Genomic DNA, 25119 nt, shown 5'->3' on the forward strand with positions numbered 1-25119 from the left:
TGTAGAGAACTCTGCCTTAATCCCAACAAATTCTCCAAAGTGGTAAGGAAACTGAGGCAGGGAAATATATGCAGACATTTCTCAGTTTGCCTGAATCTGCATCTTTTTTGTGCTATCTAATGTAAAGATTGTTTTAGATTCCCTTTTTTGCAAACCCCTTGGGTTATGTGCTTCGATTATCGCATGTCCCTGATGAGTTAAATGGTAAACTAGCGCATCCACAAGGTTGGTCCTCTGGGAGAGGGTGTGCATGAGCCCCTGTGGTGTCTTCTGGGGCTCAGCACTCATCCTGGGAGCCTAGAGCACCTGGACTGCGAGGCCCCATTTCCTTGAAGGGGTAACAGACAGAGAGCCTGTGCCCAGGGAGTGTGCCAGAAAGCTCAAAGAAAGAGATAGTGCTGGAGCCTACCCAGCCTCAGGCCTGGTCTACGCTAAAAAGTTAGGTCAACCCAGCTATGTCGCTCAGGGTGTGCCCTGAACAATGTGAGTAAGCCGGCCTAACCCGTGGTATAGAGAGGAAGAATTTTTCCATCACCTAGCTACCACCTCTCAGTGAACCCCTCCTGTTGGCGTTCATAGTATCTATACTGAAGTGCTACAGCAGCGGAGCTGTGCCACTGCAGTGTTTTAAGTGTAGACAAGCCCTCAGGCAGCTTAAAGCACAGGGGCCCGGGGTGTTGGGACCCAAACACAACCTCCTAGTGGGCAGGGGGAGCTCAACCAGGAGTGTAAATTAGACTCCTTGTCCTGACTCTGATTTCATTGTAAATCAGGATTGACTCCACTGAAGTCAATGGAGTCACATCTGTGGAAAACCAACATAAGTAAAAGGAGAATCTGACCCACTTAGACTCCCTTAGACCTATTTAACAGTGTGTGGGCTGGAGCCTCCACTACCTTGTACCTTATGTAGTCATTTACCCCTGTTCAAAACAGATTTACACCCACTGTGCACACCTGTAGTGACTACACTTCACTGCAAGACAGTGGAAAATCAGATCCTTTGAGCAGAAGAGTGGGTAATATACACACCAAGGAACTGTAAAGTGTAGGTTATAGGAGAGGGTGGCCTACTTTAACTTATGCCTTCTTCCACCCTGCCTTACTTCCTGGTTTCAAGGAGGCATGATCGGCAAGCATGCGAACACAGCCACGGCCCCAGCTTCCTGTTCATTAACTGCAGTAAACGGTTCCTTTCTAGAGCGAGGCACACGCTGGTCCCTGACAAAGGAACAGCAACATGCACTAGAGGTCCTGACTGGCAGCCTTCAGTGATGGCAAGAGGTCTGACACTGCTCCCCAACCCTTGGGGAGCCATTGCAAGTCACAGAAAGATTGCTTCACATATTACCCTGCAGTATTGCACAACAGCACTGATGGAGGGGAACAGTCCATCCTGAAGTCAGCCTTGAGCTGTCCCCCTTAAGGAAGTAGAGGAACAGCAGTCTCCGAGTGGGGATGAGGAAGAGAATGGTAGTGAGGTATTTCCAGTGGAGATAGAGAGGTACTGATACCATTTCACAAGGCACTGGTTATAAAACTTCAGCTGGAATACTGGGTAGGATTCTAGTCACCCATTTTCAAGCAAGATGAATTCAGACTGGAACAGGTGCAGAGCCCAGCTACTAGGATGAGCAAAGGGATGGAGGGCCTAGTTTCTGAGAGAGGACGAAGAATTTGGCTTGTTCAGCCTTGCAAAACAATGGCTGAGAGGGGAGCTGATTGCTCTCTATAAACACATCAGGGAATTAAACACCAGAGAGGAAGAAGAGCTCTGGAAGCTAACAGACTATGTTGGCACAAGAACAAATGGATATAAACTGGCCATGAGTAAATTTAGGCTGGAAATTAGGTTTCTTATCAGAGGAGCATGATTCTGGAACAGCCTCCTAATAGGAGTAGTGGGGCAAGAAACCTAACTGGTTTTAATATGGAGCCTGGTAAGTTTGTGAAAGGTGTTATATGGAAGGGTTGCCTGCGATAGCAGGGGATTGGACTTAGTGACTGAAGAGATCCCTTTCAGTCCTATGTTTCTATTTTCTTCCGTTCTTTGGACTGCAAAAGCAGACTACATAATCCCACAGAAGCTGCTATCCTGCCTTTAGGATGGCACAACTGGAGCTAAATCCGAGTGAGCCAAATGTTCCAGGCTTCCTGCCCAGGGTCAGCAGATAAGAATCAATGCCTCTCTTCTCAATTCCATTTTTTAAAAAACATTGGGCATTAGATATTATGGAAATAATAAAACCAAACAAAGAAACAGGTTAAAAAATGCTTGGTAAAATAAGAAGACCTGATCCCACAAGCATTTACTGCCAGGCATAATGCTCAGTACAGTGAAAAGCCTCATTGATTTCCATGGGACTACTTCCAGTATTAAGCACTAGGTCCAGTAACAAGTGTTTGCAAGACTAGGCTCCAGTCAATAAAACAACAACAAAAACCAACAAAGGATGATTGCACCATGTAACTTGATATTGTCCAATCCGTTTTTCATAAGGGGGGAAAAATTGTCTGAAATCTGAACCCTTGTTGCATTTTTAGACACAGCAGTTTTAGGATTCCTACTTCAGCTGTGATTTTAATAGCAGTTCAACATCTGTACCAATAATTAAAATATTTTGTTGTGTATTGTATGCTTTTGGCCAGATTCAAGTGTCACTCCAGATTTATGCCGGTGTCACTGAGAATAAAATTTGGCCCTTCATCTTTAAAGCACATTTGAAACATTACCTAAACATCATCTGACTATGGTATATACCCATTTTACTTATGAGGAAACTGAGACCGAGTGACCGGAAATTCAGAAAAGCTGAGCTCCCATTGCCTTCAGTGAAAGTGGCAAGGGCTCAGCATTCCTAATATCAAATCAAAAGGGGCAGGTTATGAAAAGGGCTCAGGGACAGATTTTCATGTGCTTTATACACACAATAACTGACTTCCACAAGGAATGAGAACAGAACTGGGACTAGCACTCAGGATTTCCTGATTCTCATTCTTGAGCTCAGACCACAATGATCCATCAGCGCTGACTTGTGATGTATTTCAATGGCTTCAGTTTGAGAAAAGAGTTAATTACTTCTGAAACTTATTTTTGGCCATGATTATTTGGTAGATTCTCTATTCTGAATGGCTGATCTCTTAGAAGTAGAGTAACCAGATGTTCTGTTTTTAAAGGGACGGTCCCTTATTTAAACCCTCCTGCAGGCGTCCCAACTTTTTTTTTAAAAACAGGCAAATTATCCCATATTGTCTCCCTCTATCAGTACTGGCGGGTCCTGCTGCTGACTGGATCCCCACTTGCCAGCTGCCCCGCAACCCAGTGACTGGGGGGGTGGGGGGAGGTCCAGTGGCCAACGATGGGAGTGGGTTTGCAAAGCTGGTGGCAGAGCGAAGATGCAGCACGCGGGGCCGGACACTCCTCTGCTGGTCATCAGCATAGCGTGCCATCTCTCAGCCAGTAGGGCCTTGCCCCCTAGTCCTGTTTCTGGCTACGCAGTGTGAGCTGCAGTGACTGGTGAGTGCGGGCAGGTGCCAGGCAGCAGCCAGTTCCGTGTTGCCTCTGCTGCCCACCCATCCGCCCTTTACATGCTCCTCCTCAAGCTGTCCTCTCCCTGCTTTGCCCCTTCACCTCCCAGCCCTGCTGCTCCTCCATAGCCACACTGGTAGGGCACGTCCCGCTCCCAGCACTGTGAGGAGAACCAGCCCCTGGTTGAAGCACTCAGCTCATTAACAGCTTGGCCGGCAGGCTCCTTCCTTCCCCCACTGCCTCTGGTTGGGCTGGCCAGGAGGAGCCAAGCCCTGCATGTCTCAAAGCCTTGCACAGAGCTGGCATGAGGAAGCCTCTCTACCCCTCAGATGAGCTCGAGTGATTCCAGGCTGTTCACGCCCCGAACCTGCAGGCTACATCGCAGCCCTCTGGGCCGTCTTCACCCCTCCTTACCACCCCTCCACCATGGGTCCTGCCCCTGGGGGGGGAGGGGGGCTGCTCTGTCCCCTCGGCACCCACCCTCCCCTGCTGAGCCACTCTCTGTCCGGGTTCACTGAAGCCCTGGCAGTCAGGTTCCTTTGGCCATGGTGCACAATGCAGCCTTCGGGCCTAACCCCTTCCTGCCCATGCTGTAGCTGGGAGACAGGAAGCACTGGGTTATGTCGGTGGCCAGCAACAGCCTGGAGGTGTTAGCTGCCTTTAGACATTGTGCAAGTGTGCGGGCAAGAAGGGATAAGCTGCTTCCAGCCATGGTGTGGGGGTGGGGGAGTGTGAGGGTGTGCGCACACAGAAGCGATAAGCTCTGCAAAGACATGGGCCAGGTCATCCCTTATCCCCTCGTCTTCCCCTGGAGCTGGAAGTAGCTCCTGTCCTTTCCCTCCCGCACAGTGCTGAAAGGCTGCTGCTGGCCACATTCTGGTATGAACCCTGGCAGAAATCTGGGGAGGAGGAGCATGTGACCCTGTGGACTCCCTCTGCCCCATCAGGAAGACGTGACTCTAGGTACTGGGAGAGGCGGGTCCATCTCGGAGGCTCAGCCAGGTATGGAGAGCAGAGATTGCTGGGTTGGGTGGGCCAGTCACCCCCCGAGTGAGAGAGGTGTACGTGTGTGTGTCACCTCTCCCTGTGTGTGTGGGGGTGGGGGAGGTAGCGTGTGTGTGTCACTCCTCCCTGTGTGAACCCTAAATCCTTAAAGATAAGAAGAAAAATAAAAAGAATCCAGCTATGCAGTATTTTTTTTTAACGGAGGCTCAGTCAACTTGATGTTGATTTGAATGTTTGTACTTCATAGTTCTGATTGTTTGCCATTGAACTCACTTGAATATGAGTAATTTTACCAGTTGTCCAGTATTCCGCATAGAGAAATATGGTCACCTTACTTAGAAGTGGGCCTTCCTACAGCCTTCATGTGTGTGTATATGCTCACCACGCATTGCACATGCACAACACCTACACGTGCTTGAAAAGCATTGACACCTGTGCGCACACTTTAAATAGTCTACTGCAGCTGCAAGTGGGCTCAATGAGTTTTATAAGTGCAAAGTCTAACACAAGGGAACCTGTAGCTGTTAAGCTGTTGAAATTCCATGCAGAGATATTTTCCCCATGTAGATGCATGCACACTTTTGCAACCACTTGTACGAAGGGAGCAGTCTGAAAATGTGCCCTTCCGGCTTCTAGTTAACACGAGAATCTCCCTGTTGAACAGTTCCAGCCCAAGGATGCTGGAAGATACATGTGACATGCATGTGTTTCTTATTAAGTGAAGCTGTCAGAAAAAGGGAAAGGTTTAGATTCCAGAATTGGTGGAGCTAAAGAGAAGACAAATGGTTGGGCTGCAGCATTACCAGAGAGACAGTCTCTAGCTAAGTCATGCTGCCCCTGCAGCTCATCATTCTTCACTTCTCACTGTAAGGCTGCAGATACTCCTTTCCAAGCATGTCTGCAGTGAGGTTAAACTACAGATTGCAAACCACTTTCTTTTATACCTAATCCCTGTGCTGCAGTCAAATTAGGGAGGAGAATACAGCAAAGAAGCAGGATTAATTTCACTCGGTATGCCTCTCTCGTTGTTCCATGAACATAGGGCCATATTCTGTTGCAATGGTGTAAATTCAGACCAACTCCACTGACTTTAGTATAATAAGGTTGAATTTACATGGATATAACAGCAGAATTTGGCCTGTGATCTCTAAATTACAGCATCAGTTAAAACCCCTTTAATTTCACTGTAGTATGTTTTTTTGCAAATTTTCTTTAAGGTTTTTACTCAAAAAGCATAGACAGTCCCATGAGGGTGCTGTTGTGTGGCAATGGAGTACCACATAAATTAAGCAAACTCTGGGTAATATCTCTAAAAATATGTGTTTATAGCTCCCTGCCAGTTTCTGACTAATGCTTTTGTTTGTTGCTATAGTGAACCACACATGAATCTGATAGCCAAAAGCACACTTATGACTAACCTTCGCTCTCTGGGGACTGGAAAATGGAATTACAAAACAATCTGAGGAGACTGTGGGAGGAAACACCTTTTTTGGCACAGGATCCACCAACATTAAAAAGAAGAATATCGAGAGTGGAAAACATTAGAAATGGGAACTGTGCGGCTGGGTTGACTTTAACCTACAGTGATCCAAACAGAGCCTCTGTCTAAAATGAAACATAGAAAGTTGTCTTATTTGTGCAGGGAGCAGTACTGGGAGCTCTCACTAGGCGTTGTGGGATGGATCCAAAGCCTTTGGAAATCAATGGCCTCTTGGGATCAAACCCCAAGGCATTCACAGCCTGCTCACACAAAATCCTTTTATCTGATTCAGTGACACATAAGCCAATGGTTTGAATTTTCTCACTTTCTATTACTGTTTGTATTTTAGTAGCATCGAGAAACCGCTACCAAGATCAGAGTCCCATTGTGCTAAGCACTGTACAAACACAAAGTGAAAGAGAGTCTCTGCCCCAAAGAGCTTACAGTCTAAATGGATGAGACACACGACAGGAGACGAAATGGAGCTGATGTGACTTGCTTAACACAGCAGATCAGTGGTAGAGTCAGGGACAGAAACCTCCTCCTCCCCCTACATGTTGCCTCAGGAAGACGCGGCCCCAGGAGAGGCGAGTCCATCCCGTAGGCCCAGCCAGGTATGGAGGGAAGAGATTGCTGGGTTGGGTGTGTCAGTCACCACCACCACCCCTGAGTGAGGGAGGTGTACATGTTACTGTCCAGGTCACTGGACCGGGCTACTCCGCTTTTGTTGTTTAAAGAAAGAATTTCCAAACTACAGGAAGAAGTTTCCTATCTAAAGAAAAGTTCAAGCCATTTCTAAAATAGAATAACTTAATCTATATTCTGCCAGACCAGATTTATGTTATTGTTGCTTCATTATTTATTTTAAATAACCCTTTTCTTCCAGGCTGTACAAATGTCAGGGTAAGGTATTATTGTCTATAGGAAAAATCAACATTTTCTGTTGATATTAGACATCTGACCACAGCCTGCATGCTGCCTCTTTGTCCAGAATTTTTCCATTATCAAAACTATTTTCAAAGGGTTTCATCATTTGGTGGAGTCCTCAATGAAAAATTATCTGAGCTCCATGTATAGCTCTGTTGAGAGAGATTCCAACAGTCTGATTCCAAGTGGCCATTGACTTCCCTGTAGACATTAGGAAGTATCTGTTTTTTGACTAGTGAACACAAGATAAACGACTGGGATACAGGGTACTGCTATAATTTGAAATGCACATGTCATGGGACTTATATGGTAGCTGCTGATCATTTAATTACATAGCGCTGAATCCTCAACTACCCAGATTGTGTTGTGTCGAGCAAAACTTCACTGGACTCCTGTGAAACTGATATTATGACATGTTAAATACTAAGGGGAAGCTACATGATCATTTCCATCCTGTACCCAGTAATAACTATTGAATTTGTTTAAAGCTAGCTTTTGAATCAGTTTAACTTTAAATATTTTCACAAAAGATCAAGTATTTTGTCACTTAACTCTTAATTGAATTCATTTATAGGTAGGGCCCTACCAAATTCAGGGTCCATTTTGGTAAATGTCACAGTCACAGCATTTTTAAAAATCTTAAATCTCATGGTTTCAGATATTTAAATCTTAAATTTCACAGTGTTGTAAGTGTAGGGGGTCCCAAACCAAAAGAGACTTGGGGGGTTGCAAGGCTACCCTTGGGTAGTGTAGGAGGCTTCACGGTATTGCCACCCTTACTTCAGCACTGCTTTCAGAGCTGGGCGGCCAGACAGTGGCAGCTGCTGGCCGAGCACTCAGCTGTGAAGGCAGCATTGCCACCAGCAGCAGTACAGAAGTAAGAGTGGCAATACCATGCTACTGCTGGTAGCAGCACTGCCTTCTGGACTAGGGGCCTGGCTAGCAGCCATCACTGTCCAGCTGCCCAGCTCTCAAGGCAGCACAGAAGTAAGGATAGTAATACTATGGCCCCCCTACAATAGCCATATTTCACGGTCTGTGACACGTTTTTCACGGCCAAGAATTTGGTAGGGCCCTATTTATAGGGCAACTAACATGAGGCATCTGAGCCAGGTACAAAATAAAGACCAAACACAAATAGCTATAAGGCAGTGGTTTGTCCAGTTGTCGACTGTCGCTCACTATAGGACTCTGGAGCACTTACTGGTGGTCTGGGGAGAGGTCATTAGGTCATAGAATGCTGGCTCCATCTCTCTGCTTTCAGCTGCTTCTACAGATGCCCAGGCTTTTCATTAAAAGTCTGAAAAGGTGTCAGCCTGGCTGGCTCCGTGCTGTGGACAAGAATCTGAAAGCACCTGCAGGTACTGAAGCCACCTGCGTAACAATTAAAAATAGCTCAATATCCTAACGTTATTTATTTATGCACATCAGTAACTGCTATGGATGGTGGAGGGATGCCGTGTGATCTGGGCTAGGAGGGAAGATGGTCTGTGCAATCAAAAATGGGGGAATAAGTGCACTGCAAAACAAACTCTTGTTCCGTCCTGGAGAGCAAAGCACAAGCAACTAGCCTAACATCACTATTATGATTATTGTTCCTTAGATCTTGTATGGCACTTCTCATCCATCACTCTCAAAGGGCTTTACAAAGGAAGATAGTGATGTTAGGCTAGTTGCTTGTGCTTTGCTCTCCAGGACAGAACAAAAGTTTGTTTTGCGGACCAAATCTCTGTTTTACAGTGATGGAAACTGAGGCACCACAGTGAAGTGACTAGCACAAAGTTTCACATGAAATCAGTGCACAGCCAAGGCTAGAACCCAACTGTTTTGGAGCTCAAGGCTAGCTCTACAGGACTACACTACCTCCCTCAGCTAACGGGGGAGAGGAAATGCTTCATATTTACTTTCCCATGTCTTCCCTGCTCTCCCTTTGTCAATAGGAACTGAACCGACCAAGCCTGGAGAATGCAATTGTTTCCAATGCTGGCAAGGAAGTCAGTTTGCATTTTTATTGAATCCAGCCCTAAAAGAGAGCTAGGAAATGATTTCTTTGCCAGCTATAGCAAGAGTCCTTTAATTTTATATATACATATATATTTACTCAGGGAAAGTGCTATATAACAGATATTAATTATTGTTTGAATAAATGCATTGTTTTCAATATTGAAAACATTGTATTTACTCAAATAATAATTAATATCTATTACATAGCACTTTCCCTGAGTAGATCACAAAGCACTTTACATAGGAGGGCAGTATCATTATCCCCATTTTAGAGATGGGGAAACTGAGGCACGGGCAAGGGAGTGACTTGTCCAAGGTCAGCCAGTAGTAGAGCCAGGCATAGAACCTGGGTAATCTGAGTCCCAATACAGTGCTTGGTCCAGCTGATCACACTGCCTCCATTATTATTAAAACATTCTTGTGGCAATTTGATGTGTTTGTGCAGCGCCTAGTATGCAGGAGCCCTGGAATATGATGAGGGCCCCTCGGTGCGACAGTAGTAATAATGATAACTGATTGATCTAGCTCCCTTTCTTTCAAATCCTACTGGATCAAGACTTGGTAAGTATGCACTAGAATTTATTATATACAATAATAAAAAATCTTCAATGCATTTGTGTTGTACTGGCAGGGGAGGTGGGCCACAGCAGTGGGGCACTGGCACTGACCTCAGTGAGGAGTTCTCCTTAAAAACTGATGGTCCGATCAGTGTTAATTTCACATCCCTTTAAAATACAATATAAGACACAGTATCTGTCTAGGAGGTCACTCTCACAGCCTTCCCAGGAGCTATGGATGTTTATTTCTATTTCTATTGAGACATGTTGGTATGTACTGCTTCTTCAGCTTCCCTGTATATTCCTGTCTGGGTAAGCCTGGATATCTGGGTGATCATCAGCTAGGGTATTCCATTACTTGCCTCCCTTTTTTCCTTTCAGGGCAAATACTATTCCATTTTTACTGCCGGTCACTATAAGAATCAAGAAATTCTGGACAGGCAGGTTTTGTGGTGCTGCTGCTGTAACTTCATTGCCTGCAGCTCTGGCAAAAGGATATTTCAGAAGAGCTGATCAGTAATTAAAAGGGCAGATGCAGGTAACAGGCATTTTATCACCCCCGACCTATATGCTGGTGTAAACAAAAACACTTTGACATTGAAAGCTGTAGATTACATAAAATGCTTTCTTTACAAAAATCCTGCACTTGTGATTTCTCTTGGACAGAGAAGTCAGTGTTGTAAAGATAGCCCTCTGGTCTGACATTCTGCACTTCTCCGTGACAGCAGACTGTGAGTCCCACGTATAGCAGGAATAGGACACTGACACTAACTTCTGCTGCGTGGCTAGAGGAGAAACTTGCACTGAGGGATTTACTGAGTAAGTGCAGCTGTCGCTTTGCCCCAAGCAGCAGGAGCCTAGGAGGACTAGAAGTCACTGAGAGTTCTTGGAAGCCCCACAGGTAGTAAAACAAACTCAACACCTCCAGAAAAGATTTCTTTTTTTCTGCTAAAACTCTATTCTTGGTTTTTTTAATCTCACCCTTCCCTCCCCCAGCTTCACCCATTTGTCTGTTTTATCCACCTTTCTGGTACTTGGACAGTAAGTTCTTTGGGGGCAGAGACTGTCTTGTTACATGTCTGTACAGCACCTAACAGCATGAAGGCCTTGATCCTTGTTTGTGGCTCTGAGAGGTGCCATCATAATACAAATAATCAGTAGAAAGATGTAATCGGAGTAAGACTATAAGCAATCTGACTGTTGCTTTTCTGTAAACAATAACTAGCTTGAGAGACCCCAGATTTGACTCCGTCTTCCTCACAGGGACATTTTCAAACTTAGATTTTTATCCCTTGGAAGAGACTTTGTTAGTCCTTCTTTAAAAAATAGAGCTACAGTCATAGTTCAGTGGACAGAGCACTGGAGTGGGAGTCAGCAGACTTGAATTCTAGTCCTGGCTCTGCCCCTAGCCTGCACAGTAACCTTGGGTAGGTTATGTGCCTGCTCTGTGCCTCAGTTTCCCTATCTGTAAGATACGATACTGACCTAATTTGTAAAGCGCTTTGAGATCAGCTGATGAAAAGAGCTAGGTCAGAAGTAGGTGGTGGTATTAGCACAAAGGCAGGCTCTCACAGTACCAACTCATGATGCCCAGGTTCCCTTCTTTGTGAGCCTGGTATGCTTGAAACTGACCAGACTCATACGTGTCTCCAAGCAAGCCAGTGCATCAAAATCTGATCACTGTCAGTCTCCAGCTTCCTCAGAAGAACCGAGTTAGCACAGCCTGCTTGTTGTTGGCATGTCAGCTATCCCAGATGCTGGGCTGTTATGGCCATTTGTAGCCCAATTTTGGAAGGAATAGTGTTTTTTTCACTATTATACATTTTAAAAGAGAAAAATGTGGGGCAGTCAAGTTTTGATTGAGTTGGTGGCACTTAACACCTGTTTTGCACTCACTTTGCACTGGGTAAATTACCCTGCAAGGTGCAGGGCAGTGGAGAATCAGACCCATTGTGTATCTCTCTGGGAGCATTCAGTGGGGCTTTGCAGTTCTGTATCTACCCTATTCCGAGGCTGTGCTTTAAAGCAGCAATACAGCTGTCAGTTGGTGTTTTAAAGCACGTGAATTTACTTGCAGTTCCCCACCACAGGAGTGCTGGTAAGAGACAGAGCTTTGATTCCTTGTCCCAGTCATATGGCTCGGTCAGCATTTCCAAGGGACCATGCACCTGTCATGTGGCAGGGGCCAATATCTGCAGGCTCCAGTGATAACTGTTACAGCTTCTGTTTAAAAAAAAAAATCAATTGTAAACGAACCAAAAAGTCCAAGCACAGCGAACAGGGCCAATTAATCAAACATAAATGGAGATGTCAGGGCAAATGACCTGAACATCCTGACGGATGAGAGAATTATGTCTCCTCTTATTGGTCATGTGTCAGTACATATGGTCTATAAACCTCAAAGGCTCTCTGATCACATGGCCACCTCTCAACACAGTTCCTTCTGCAATGGCTTCTGCAATGGCTTGGCTGACTGCTGAGGTGGCTCCATTGCCCATAGACTGCTGCTTGCAGGCTTTTCCAGTGTCACTGACTGGGGTGCTGTCGGCATTCTCTCCATCCTCAAGAGAGAACAGAGTTATCTTTGGCTGGGTTTAGATGTTTTCTGTTCCCGTAGGAGTGCTCCTCAAAGTAGTTATGACACGTGACCTTGGTGTGCATGAGATAGCTGCTACCTTGGCAGGGTGCCAGATGCTTCTCTGTTTGAAAGCGAACATGCTTGCCAACTTTCAATGGGCGTAACTATTTGGCATTCTTACTGCAAAGCTTCTTCTCTTCTGGTTTCCTGACATGCTCTTCTGTATCCAGGGTTAGCTGCCTTTGACTCCGGAGTTCTGTGTGCAGAACTTGCTGGATTGGGCCCATAATAAGCTTCTTTTCAGATGTTGCATGAGTTTGAAATCTCCTTTCAAGAGCATTGTGAGAACTGAAAAAATTGAACGTCTTCCCCCCCTGCCCCGAAAACACCTTGCCTCAAGTCCCCCTTATCTGTCTAATTTAATCTATTTCAGAGGCATCTAATCTTATCATCTAATCCTGCTATCTATGAGATTTCTGCATCATGCATTTTGCATACATAGTGAATTCCTCCTGTTGGGAACACAGCTGAAAGTACATCTGCCACCCAGCATCCCTCACTGCTGCTACTTGATGCTTGGCTGTGAAATTATTTCCCATGCCGTTTGTGGCCCACCCTTTAGCAGGAAGGGGTGTTTTGATTTTTAATTGGTAGCTGTGTACGTTGCGGCATTCATGTTTAAACTGCAGTAGTGCCCAGGAGATTTATCTAAGTTGGGGCATCGTTGTGCTAGACACTGCAGACAAGAGTAAATGACAGTACCTACTTGCTACTGCATCTCTCATCAGCCACACTTGGTAGCAGCTGCTATGGTAAATGTTATAGATTGTAAGGCCAGAAGGAGTCATTGTGATCATCATCTAGCGTGACCACCTGCATAACAACGGCCATAGAACTTCCCCGGAATTAATTCCTGCTTCTAGTCCAACAGCTGTGCTTGAACTACAGTTTAGCTTTTAGAAAAGAATCCAGTCTTGATTTAAAGATTACTAGTGTTGGAGAATCCACCACAACCCTTATTAAGTTGTTTCAGTGGTTAATTACCCAAAACCAATGTCAATACTTCTCCTTAGAATTCAGTCTGAGGAACCTACAAATCACTGCTATTCTGCAACCATCTGTGCCGCTGTATGGCCTCCCCTTCCTATATTTACATTTCACCTTTATTATTTCCATTATATGGTATTTTATGTTCTAACATTCCCTGTATAACAGGACCTTCTAATCAGAATACCTTTTGAATGCCCACACTCCCATCCATACTGTGCTCCTCACTGGCGATGGTATGGAAATGTTGCTCTGGTCTTCTGCAGGAGGAATCCTGTGGACTAAAATGGACTTGTGCAGTTGTGAAGTGGGCAATTCTGCTGACTTGGGATTAGTAGCCCTAGGTGGGGAGGAGAAGAGAAACGAGGCAGAGAGCTCCTTTGCAAACAAAAGGCTTGGCATGCCCAGTGGTACTTGTTGGAAATAACTGGCTACTACGGAGCCACTTTCGGCAGTAACCTCCTCTTACAAGAGTCGCATCGTTAGTAGCTGCACACAGTAGAGTCTCTATTTACTTTCCTAAAAACAAATCAGTATATGCAGGAGATTACTCGCACCCTGAAACTAATCTGCAAGTGCTAGGCTTCCTTTTGTGGCTTTTTGGTTTTCTTTCCGATAAACAGGGTTTACATATTTGGCCAATAAAACATACAATTTACCAATTAATTTGTAACTGGTGTCACAACATTTGAGATGTCTGATTTCCTTGCATCAGCCAATACAATTATACCAATCAGCTTCTCTTAAAACGCTAAAGAGAAACAGTTTTTAAAGTGAAGGTGGATCACTCCTGAGTTAACTTTACCCAGTCCATTTCATTCATAAATTCCTGCCAGACTGACTGAAGCAGTTGTTAGATCTGCTATGGATATACAATCCAAATGCGGGTCTAGTTTAACACTGCTTTACTAAGGAATATCACTAACTTTATGCATTCCACAATTGTTCCATGCCATGTTTCCATCCAGTTCTCTGCAAGTCACCAAAGTAACTGAAATCTCCCTCTATGAATATTTTGTATGAAATATTTCTAAAAAACATCTTGTTTTCAACTGCTTATCATATTATAATAGTTAATTAATGGTCATATTATGCCCCGGTACAATAGTTGGTTAAGAGTTTAATAGTGACATATCACCACTCACTAACCACTCTTATTTTTTCTAGCGATGAATAGTTGTAAATATGAAACCTGATTATAAAAAGTTAGGCTCACAATTGCACACTGCTACCACAACTGTGTAAATAGCCATGTAATTACTCAGTTTGCCAGTATAATGGGGATGGAGTAACTGCTTACTTTAGTTAGGCAGAGAATTGTTTGCACATTTTGCTGCACAATTACATGCCTTATTTCCCCTCCCCCACCATCAGTCCCATAATGTGCAAGAAGTCAACTTTAACTAGTGATAGGAGACACAAGTCAGATCAAAATAATAATCAACTCAAACTTTCACCTAAAACATGAACCACACCAAAACCTGACCTTGTCTGAGCTTTGAAAATGTTGGGAAATGTTTAATGACATTTTTGCATGCTTCTCTAATCTGCCTACAGCTGATATTAGAAGCAGACATAGTACAGGAAAGGCTCAGCTAGAACCAGGAAATGTTTGCCATCTCATGAGAAAGCTGGTTCTTTTGAAATTTCTGGACTGATTTTTTTTTTCTGACCTTGGACTTTCTAATAAACTCAGGTACATTTCACATAAAAAGATTTTTGGATGCTTATCTGAACTAAATGGACACATCAAACCTTTTTGAGGTTCACTTTCAACTAGTTTTAACCACATTTGTTGGATAGAAGCAGTACTTAAAAATGATTAACTACTACTTATAATTCACTTTTCATCTTCAGAATGCTGTACAGCTATTAATTAAATAGTCCTCACAATGCAGGTAAAGGAATATCACAGTCCCCATAGGATTTCAGTTCTTGCACATGTACTTTGAGTATTCGCTTTAGTCTAAGACTCATATTCTTCACCACAGCCCTCCAAATAATTTTGGTGGGGCTGGATGGCTGGAGCAGGATGAGGTCAAGACGTGGCAGGGGTAAGAAAAGACTGGGCTTCTGGGCACTGGTGGAATGGTAAGGAATTTTAGATCATCATTGGCTTAGGGTAAAAGGTTTGGGAGCAGGGGATTTATTTGGAGATTGGTCCTGCTTTGAGCAGGGTTGGCCTCGATGACCTCCTAAGGTCTCTTCCAACCCTGATATTCTATGATTCTATGACAGCTGGAAAGCGAGCATGCGAGGGGTCCAAGGAGAGTCTTAAGGAGAAGCTTAGCAGGTAATGCTGATGGCCATGGGAACTGTCATTACTTCATTAAGCTAATTTAGGCAGGGGAAGGTGGCCAGATTGCCTGGCTTCTGGTACTGAACAGGGAGAGAAAAAGGTTTAGCAGATCCCAGACTTTGGAGTCTCCATTAGAACCACAATCAGCAGGCACCTCAGAGGATTCACCTCTCAACAGGAGGGTCCTTAGCTCTCAGCAGATGGAGCAAGAACGAAGGCAGAAGCTAGGTAAAGCTGTACTTTAAAACCAGAAAGCTGCAGTGATGACATGGCTGTTACAGTCACCTTGTTTGTATACTAAAGTTACAGCCTAATGCTGTTAAGTGTAGGATGTATTTATTCTGCTGTGTGGACAGCAGACTGGATATTTACTGTCCTCTTGGACCATTTTCTAATGGCGAGTGTTTTTCAGCTGGCTTGGCAGTGATATTAATCTGATTACTTTTATTTGCAGCTGGGCAAAAAAGTAACTTTGTACAGAGACCGAGGAGTCTTTACTTGGCAGATGAAGCTGATCCCTTTGATGCCCCTACTGTGTCATGTGTTTGTGTTTCTGCTCTCTTAAGTTTGGCTTGCGATCATGTGCCGTCACCGTGGGCCTGAACTTGTTCTGCTAGTTGTCAATAGGAGTTTCACCACTGGGAGCAAGATAAGGCCCTGCACATGTTACATCCTTTATTCAGGGCCGGTGCAAGGAAGTTTCATGCCCTAGGCAAAACTTCCACCTTGCACCCCCCCCCGCCCGCCCTGTGGCAGCTCTCTGCCCCACCTGCCCTGAGGCACGCCCCCCATGGCAGCTCCCCCCCTGCCCTGAGGCATGCCCGCGGCAGCTCTCCACCCCACTGGCCCGGGGAAGTAGTGTGGCACCTCCCCCCCTCACACCTCACCTCTGCTCTGCATCCTCCCTGAGCACGCTGCCCCCATTCTAATTCTCCTCCCAGGCTTGCAGCACCAAACAATTGATTGGCACTGCAAGCCTGGGAGGCGGGAGAAGTGGAGCAGCGAAAGCGCACTCGGGGAGGAACCGCAGTAAAAAAAAATTGGAGGCACCACTTTTTGGTGCCCCCAAATCTTGGCGCCCTAGGCAACTGCCTAGTTCGCCTTAATGGTAGCATCAGCCCTGCCTTTATTGCTTCTGCGTATTAACCAGTCTGGATTATTTTCAGCAACCATTAAAGCCATTGTTTTCCCTCTTTGCCCCACCACTGTGGATCAGATTGTGAAAGACCCCTCGGTCACTGCTTGTTCTCTGACAGTCAAGTGTCGATTCCCTTGACTGCTACAGGAAGGCACTGTCCTTCAGTAACTTTATTTACCCACCTACAGCCTTCGAGGTGTCAGCTACATTTGAGCTGGGAGGGGTGATCCCCAGCTCACGTAGACATACCCAAGCTAGCACAGAAAAATAGTGCGTCCACGGCAGCTGTGCGGACTAGCTGCCCCCAATCCAATCCCATCTCAGTCTCAGAGTATCTACTTCGCTGCTGGCCTGAGCAGCCACCTGAGCTGCCACGGACATGGTATTTTTAGGTGCTATCTTCAGCACAGCTAGTTCCGGTACATCCTGGTGAGCTGGGCCCTGCCCCTCCTGGCTCCAACGGAGACATACCCTTTTTCGAAATAGGAAGGTCATTAAGAAGGATGTAGCACATGGAGGGCCCCATCCTTTCCCTTGTTTCCACCACTCGAGGCAGTAAAGTCCTGCCTTACAATATCTGGAGGATGAAGTGTGCCTGGCTACTGAGTGGTCTTAGGTATCCTCCCCTCTCACACCTTTAATCTTCCCATGCAGGAGCCAGGCACTGCTGCCGTTCACAGGAGGGATCCTTCTCCTCACGTGGCCCAAAGATGGAGCTGAAGCATCCTCCTGACCTCTTCCAGCCTGCTGGACCTCCAGGCTGAGTGCCCTAATCTCCATCTGACCTAGCCTCAGAGCAAGCAGAGGGAGCTAGATCCTAGCTGGTCCCTCAGGACTAGGGCCTTTTCTGGAGGGAGAGGGAATGCTGCAGGCACTGGGAGCTACAGGGAGTGGGATGGGCCGCTGTTGTTGGGCGGCCTCGGTATGGAAGGAGAGGTGGCACTAGGACCCAGAGAGGAAGCAAAGCGTGGGAGCTCCAGTTTTACTGCCTTCGGCAGAGGTTGGTCCTGCCTGAGCTATGGAGCTACCCCTGCTTGTACGGAATGTCAGGTCTCCCACCTTCAGGCAGAGCTATTCATGCTTGTGGGTAAGAAATTTCTTGGTGGAAGGTTGCAACATTATGGAGCCATTCTTTAAATGACCCAGTAGTGTAAGGCTGAACCTGCAGTCATAGACCCCGCAGCAGCATGCTAGATTGTTCTTCCTGACAGTGATAGCCCTGACTTCTCCAAAGCGCGTTTTGCTGGCTATATATCATGGACTGAGTTTATAGCACACAGAAATGGCTACCTATATATGATATACTGTAGGTTACTTTCCCACCTTTAAAACACCCCCATTTCTTCCCTGACTGGTTATTATTTCAACTCCCTAGTGTTTTTCTGGTTCTGCAGTACAACAGATACCCTTTTTTTTCAAAGTCAGTACATTCAAGAACAAGAGCTTTGGTGATTCTTTAAAGACTCAAACCAAGAAGCATAAATTCTTATTGCTTTGCGAAGAGCAGAATACTTCTTGGAATAAATCATTAAAGGCCAGGTTCTGCCACCCTTTTTTACATTGAGTAATATCATGCCTTTATAACCAACGGCACCTCTTACAGAGTGAAGCACTGGCAGTGTGTTATAGACAGACAGCTGTATTTCACTGCAGTGTTGAGCTCCATGTTCAGCCAAAAGTGAATAAAGGCATGTTGACCTCATTTTGGGGAATTCAGATTCATCTCCCAAGATGATTAATAACCTAAAATATCCACTGTCTGCAAACTCCTGGAGAATTATCACTAACAAACCATACAGACACCCCTTCTGATTGAAACACCTTGCCATCTTTCATACTAAACACAGCTGTACAGTAGATTGGAATTTAGCCATCTTCAGTGAATTACTTTTAAGTGCAGAGTATACAGTCAAACTGACTTTACTTTAAGAAGATTTACACAAACCATGTAACCTAATAGCTGAGTGTACTTTACGAGAGTGCCACACCAAAAATAGTAAAATGACTAGATCAAAGAAAGTTTGTTTATGCTATTTCAGCTAAAAATCTACATTATCCAACAGAGAAGCTAAAGCCAGCACAGAATTTATTAACACTGTAGCAGGACTAGTGCTGTTTTATAGTTTAACTTTTAAGGTTATTGCAAATAAATGTTTCAATCCCACTTGTCAGTTTAAAAAGAAAAAAAAAATCAGCAGCCCGATAAAAAGTCCTCAGGCATGATGCATTTTATGGTGCTGATTAAACTCCTAAAACACTGTGTATACGAGTACGCTAGCATCAAGTTTTGGGAGGAAACTCTCTTTAGGGCTGTGAATAGTTTATATACGGTTATTCTTTAGTATAACAACCTGTAGAAGAAAAACAATTACAGTTATCATGATAATTATATGGAGTAGAATTAAATCTTCAGAGTGTCTTGTTTCACAAATCACAGAAAACAACTGTTACTTCTGTGGTACAGTCCCATCTGTTTGGTGTCTTCTAATTTGAATAATGTCTCTTTTCTATCAAAGACTTTAAAGCTGCCAGATCTTTCTCTGGGTAGCTACACATGCAATGCTGCCCCACTTCAAATCCCCTGGCATTAAATTTAGCATTATGTTAATCTGATCAAGATCTTTAAGGTGCACAGTAACTGTGTTGATGGGATTATATAAGAACCTAGATAGGTAGACAGACAGATCTTAGCCAGGTTTTATTAGCAGGTTTTGCTGGAGCACTCTCCCGTAGGAAAGATATCTGAGATCCCATTTGCACCAGCAAGGTTGTGCATCTCTGTCTTTAAAATCTTTGAGGTTTTTTCTAGCCTCACATACTACCAATATATAGGGTGCTTAGTGCCATGCACATATATTATGACTCTGTATATATTGTATATGGTATTTATTATATATAGTGCACATATATACAGTATCCCTCTTGTGGGAGCATTATCTACTGTAAAATACAACTGTGTGTATACAGTGGAAACCACATGTAGAAGAATCATCTTCATGATAAGACAACTTCATTTGCAAGCAAATTGCACATTGTGATGCACTGAAACAATTTGGGAGTAGAATTTTAGCTTAGTATAAACAGCTTCACTATGTCCTAGTTCACTATGAGGGGTTTCACTATAAAGTATATAGAGTGGGGAAGAGGGAAAGATATGTACCTGAAATAGACAAGTTGTTGAATCTTAAGATGTGTGCAGGACTCAAAGCTGATTGTGCACTGAAAGCTTTTGATATCTGTGTGTGTGACTGCGAATGAGATCAGAACATTCTCAATCCTGCTGTGAACTCACTTGCTAATTTGTAACACTGCTTCTCCAAATGCAAGAACTAAGCAAATGAGATGTGGAAGCACTTAACTCTACATGCAGCCACATGTGTTATATTTGGGTGCACCTTATTTTAAGTCTCAGCTATTTTCCTCCCTCAGCATCACCAGATTTCCAATGGTCAGTATATGTACATGTCTGTGTACGTTTCACTGATCGAGTGCATAGCTGATAGCATGGCACCTTTATGACAGTCATTATATCAAAGCACACACGCAGCTACAATTCTAATTTAAGAGCCCCTTCATTTATTGCAAACGTGCGCACACTGCATCATAGAAAGAGAGAGGGAAGTTTAAACAAACTTACCAAAAATAACTGAAGTTCTCAAAAGTTGCCCTGAAGTTGAAATTGCCCAGAACACCAATCCAGAGTCTGCCCCCCCAAGCTCTTGCTCTTTCTCACTCTCTCTCTATTGCATTTGGAATAAGGGCAGTGCAGAAATTCAGCAAAATAATTTTCCTTCTGTGTAGACTGGGGCGTTTCTCTACAGTCAGAAAGGGAGTGGCTGAGCCCCGGTGAGGCTTGTTGCCATACCCTAAGCCAAAGAGTGCAGTCACAGATGACACAGCCTGTGAAATTCAATACCCGCTGTACTGAAGCAACAGCTGTAATGCTTCATTTAGGGCAGGACTGAACTCTGCGCTTGTTCCTTGCTAGGAACTCACACTGGAGTGTAGAAGGAAAGTGTGGGTTTCAATACATGCTCTGTCTTTGTCCCACTGTGAGCCTGCGACCGCAAGCACTTGTATCTGTACAGGGCGAACAGACAAGCACAACTTCCTTGTGACTGAAAACACATCGGGTATGAGAGAGAAAGCAAATGAAACATCTCTTTTCCTGAGATCCTTTCCCAGGCATAACTGCGTCATTAACAATCTATTTGTACTGGATATAGCTTCTCATACCAGCTCAGTTCAAACACACAGTTCTTTTCATCTTCTTTTATTGTCAACAACTTATTACTGTTAAAAATTGGACACTGAAACTAACAGATCTGGCTGCACCGTTTGCTTACCTCAATACGTGGTACTGTGACTTAAAGCTAGGGAGTGCCATTCTGTTCTTACTGCTGTCTTGGCAATGTGTCCTGATACTAAGACATGAGGAAAGTTGCTTAGCATTGGCAAAAACTGGTTTGCTCAAGTTCAGAGTTCCTCCTCTCTCCTGTTTTCTAACACCCACCTCCCCAAGAGAAGTCATGGCAGTGACTATTACGCTTCCAGAAATCAGGGCAGAGGAAATGCAATGCCTCAGTGTTTCCTCCAAAGAGTTACTCTAATTTTTTACATTCGCTAAAAAATGTACGGGCCCATGGGATACTGCAAAATGCAAACTGGAAACAAAGAGAGAGTTGGGAGTGTCCCACAATGTGGCCAGCTACTTTGCCAACACACCAGAGCAGAACAGAAATAGGTAAAAAATATGCTAGCGAGGGGGAAATGACTGTGTTTGCAGGGTTGCTTCATTTCACATCAGGGCAGATGTTTTATAGTTCAGCATTTTTAGAGCTTTAAAAATATTTAAACATGCAGAATTTGATACACTAAATGTTCTTTAGACCTGAGTTTATAAAACAGAGGTGTTCCTAATTTGCACACACATTTACTGCATCTCCATGTGGCAAACAGGTATTTGCTCATGAAAATCAGCTGTATAATTATTTTATTTTGTGCGTGCAGAGCCCCACACTTTATGAAAATCAGGTGCCAAACACTGAAATGTGTACAGGATAAAACCAATTTTGGTGTTTATCTAACACCGCAAGTGGCTTTACAAATCAAATAAAGGCAGAGCAACAGACTGTTAAAGGTATTCATGCACACAGAGTCCCTGTCCGAACAAATTTGCCATTGAAACCAAGACAAATACAGAAAGTGCAGGTAGCAAATACAGGAAGAGTTTAAGGGAGGGGAGGACCAAGGGTGAGGTTATGTGGATGCTTGGGCAAGCAGTGCACCTGTCAGTAAACCTGTCTATTACATGGGGTATATTACGATGGTTTATAAGCCTCCCTAAAGCAATGTGTTTTAATGTGAGGCCTATGGTACAGAGGCAGCATGAAGATGGTCTTGGGCATCAGGAAAAAGAGCATGGGTCCAAAATCCTTAAAGGTATTCATAGAATCCAGGGTCAGAAGGAATCATTGTGATCATCTAGCCTGACCTCCTGTATAACACAGGCTATAGAACTTCCCCAGAATAATTCCTAGAGAAAAATATCCAATCTTGATTTAAAATGGTCAATGATGGAGAATCCCCCATGACCCCTTGTAAATTGTTCCAATTATTAATTATTCTCACAGCTAAAAATGTACACCTGTCTGAATTTGTCTAGCTTCAACTTCCAGCCACTAGATCCTGTTTCACCTTTTCTCTTCTGGACTGAAGAGTCCATTAGTAAATATTTGTTCCCCATGTAGGTACTTATAAACTATAATCAAGTCACCCTGACCTAGTCTTTCTTAAACTAAGTAGCTTGAGCTTCTTGAGTCTATTACTAGAAGACAGGTTTTCTAACCCTTTAATCGTTCTCATGGCTCTTCTCTGAACCTTCTGCATTTATCAACATCCTTTCTGAATTGTGGGCACCAGAACTGGGCACAGGATTCCAGCAGCAGTTGAACCAGTGCCAAATACAGAGGTAAAATAACCTCTTTACTCCTACCTGAGATTCCCCTGTTAATGCAGCCCAGGATTGCATTAGCTCTTTTGGCCACAGCGCCACAGTGGGAGCTTATATTCCACTGGTTCTATCTGACCACCCCCTAATCTTTTTCAGAATATCTGCTTCCCAGCATAAAGTCCCCCATCCTGTAAGTGTGGCCTACAGTCTTTGTTCCCAGATGTACACATTTACATTTAGCTCTGTTAAAATACAGATTTTTTTTGCTTGCACACAGTTTACCAAGCAATCCCGATTTGAATCAGTATTTAGTTGTGTAACTCCTATTGAAATCAAAAAGAGTTAGGCACCCAGTACCTTTGAAGATCTGGGCAGCAGAGTTTTGGTGAAGTCGGCAGAAATAACAGGAGTGAACTCTGGAGGATGAGACATGGAGCAAGGGCTCTTTAATAGCTAGTTCAGGGGTGGGCAAACTACGGCCTGCAGGCCAGATCCGGCCCCTCAGTGCTCAGAAGTGGCTGGGACTATGTCTCTGCGGCCCCTGGGTGGGGGGGCAGAGGGCTCCATGCATTGCCTTTGCCTCCAGGCACCGCCCCCTGCAGCTCCCATTGGCCGGGAACAGGGAATCGCAGCCAATGGGAGCTTCCTGGAGCAGTGCGGCGTGGAGCAGTGCAGCTGGCATGCAGGGAGCCTGCCCTGGCCCTGGTGTGCACCGCTGCCACCCCGGAACTGCTTGAGGTAAGCGGAGCCAGGCCGGAGCTCGAACCTCTCCTGCACCCTGCCCCACAACTTCCTGCCCTAAGCCCCCTGCCTGCACCTCGCACCCCAACTCCCTGCCCTGAGCCCCGTCGTACACCCCACACTCCTCCTGCATCCCAACCCCCTCTCCTGAGCCCCCACCGCACCCTGCACCCCTCCTGCATCCCAACCCCCTGTCCTGAACCCCCACCACACCCCGCACCCCTCCTGCATCCCAACCCCCTTGTCCTGAGACCCCCACCGCACCCCCCACCCCTCCTGCCATCCCAACCCCCCTGTCCTGAACCCCACCGCACCCCGCACCCTCCTGCCATCCCAACCCCCTGTCCCTGAGCCCCCTCGTACACCACACCCCCTCGCTGCTCCAACCCCCTTGTCCTGAACCCCCACCGCACCGCCACCCTCCTGCATCCCACCCCTGTCCTGAACCCCCTCGACACCCCACATACCTCCTGATCCCAACCCCCTGCCTGAAACCCCACACATATACCTGCACCGCTCCTGCATCCACCCCCTGTCTGAAACCCCCACCACAACCCTGACCCACTCCTGCCATCCCATACCCCTTTCCTGAACCCACGCACACCCCGCACCCCTCCTGCCATCCCACCCCCTATCCTAACCCCTCGTCACCCCACACGCCTCCTGCATCCCAACCCCTGTCCTGAACCCCCACCGCCACACCCCTCCTGCAGTCCCAACCCCCTGTCCTGAACCCCACCTGCCAACCCGCACCCTCCTGCTCCGCAACCCCCTGTCCTGAGCCCCATCCGACCTCACCCCCTTGCATCCCACCCTCTGTCCTGGCCCCACCGCACCCTACCTCCTGCCATCCAACCCCCTGTCTGAACCCTCGTAGCACTCCCACACCTTTTTCCCTTTTTCCATGCACCCCACACCCTGCCTGAAACTGTACACCCCACACTCCTACCTGCCACCCCAACCCGGCCGGCCCCCTCGTCACCTCACACTCCTCCTGCATTCCAACCCCTGTCTGAACCCCTCGCAACCCACACCACCTCCTGCATCCCGACCCCTGTTCTTGAAACCTCTCATACACCCCACACCCCTCCACCCCAACCCCAATGCCTCTAGCCTCCTCAGTACAACCTACACCCCCCTGCATCCCATCCCTGCTGAGCCCCGCTTGGACAACCTCAATCACCCTGCTCCAGCTCCCTGCCCGAGCCCCGTTGTAGACCCACACCCTTCCTCCATCCCAACCCCGCCCTGAGCCCCTTCTACACCTACACCCCTCTGCCATCCACCCCCCCTGGAGCCCCTGCAGCATCCTACCCCTCCTGGCCAACCACGCCCTGCCTGAGCCCCCTCGTGCACCTCACACCCCTCGTCCCTCCACTCCCTGCTCTAGCGCGTCCCCGTACACCCACACCCCTCCTACACCTCCACCTCACCCCTGCCGACCCCCTTCGTACAGCCATACCCTCCTGCATGATCCCAACCCCTTGTCTCGAACCCCCTCGTACACCCCACACCTTCCTGACCCTCGTCCCACATCCTCAACCCCCTGTCCTGAACCACCCTCTACACCCCACACCCTCTTCACCCCAACCCCCTCCACTGACCCCTCGTACCACGCCCACACCGTCCGCACCCAACCCCCTGCCGCTGACCGCTCGTCCTACAGCCTCACACCCATCTGCATCCAACACCCCTGCCCTGAGCCCCTGCTACACCTGACACTCGTCCACATCAACACCGCATGCCCTGCGCCACCGCCCCTGCACCCTCCCTCCCCCAACCTGCCTGAGCCCTCGTACACCCACACTCCTCCTGCCCACCCCAACCCCCTGCCCTAACCACTGTCACCCCACACTCCTTT

General features: G+C 46.1%; 1 protein-coding gene across 1 annotated transcript in view; it reads right to left on the reverse strand.

The window, feature by feature from the left end:
- The window catches only part of AHNAK2 (AHNAK nucleoprotein 2), a 61519-nt gene extending 41232 nt beyond the window's left edge, over positions 1-20287 (reverse strand). Inside the window, exon 1 of the mRNA XM_032768794.2 lies at positions 20202-20287. The gene's annotated coding sequence lies outside the window, so the exon portion shown is untranslated. The remainder of the gene's footprint in view (positions 1-20201) is intronic.
- Positions 20288-25119: the final 4832 nt, after the last annotated feature.

This window comes from Chelonoidis abingdonii, chromosome 4, assembly GCF_003597395.2.
Source record: "Chelonoidis abingdonii isolate Lonesome George chromosome 4, CheloAbing_2.0, whole genome shotgun sequence".
In the NCBI taxonomy this organism is placed as follows: Eukaryota; Metazoa; Chordata; order Testudines; family Testudinidae; genus Chelonoidis; species Chelonoidis abingdonii.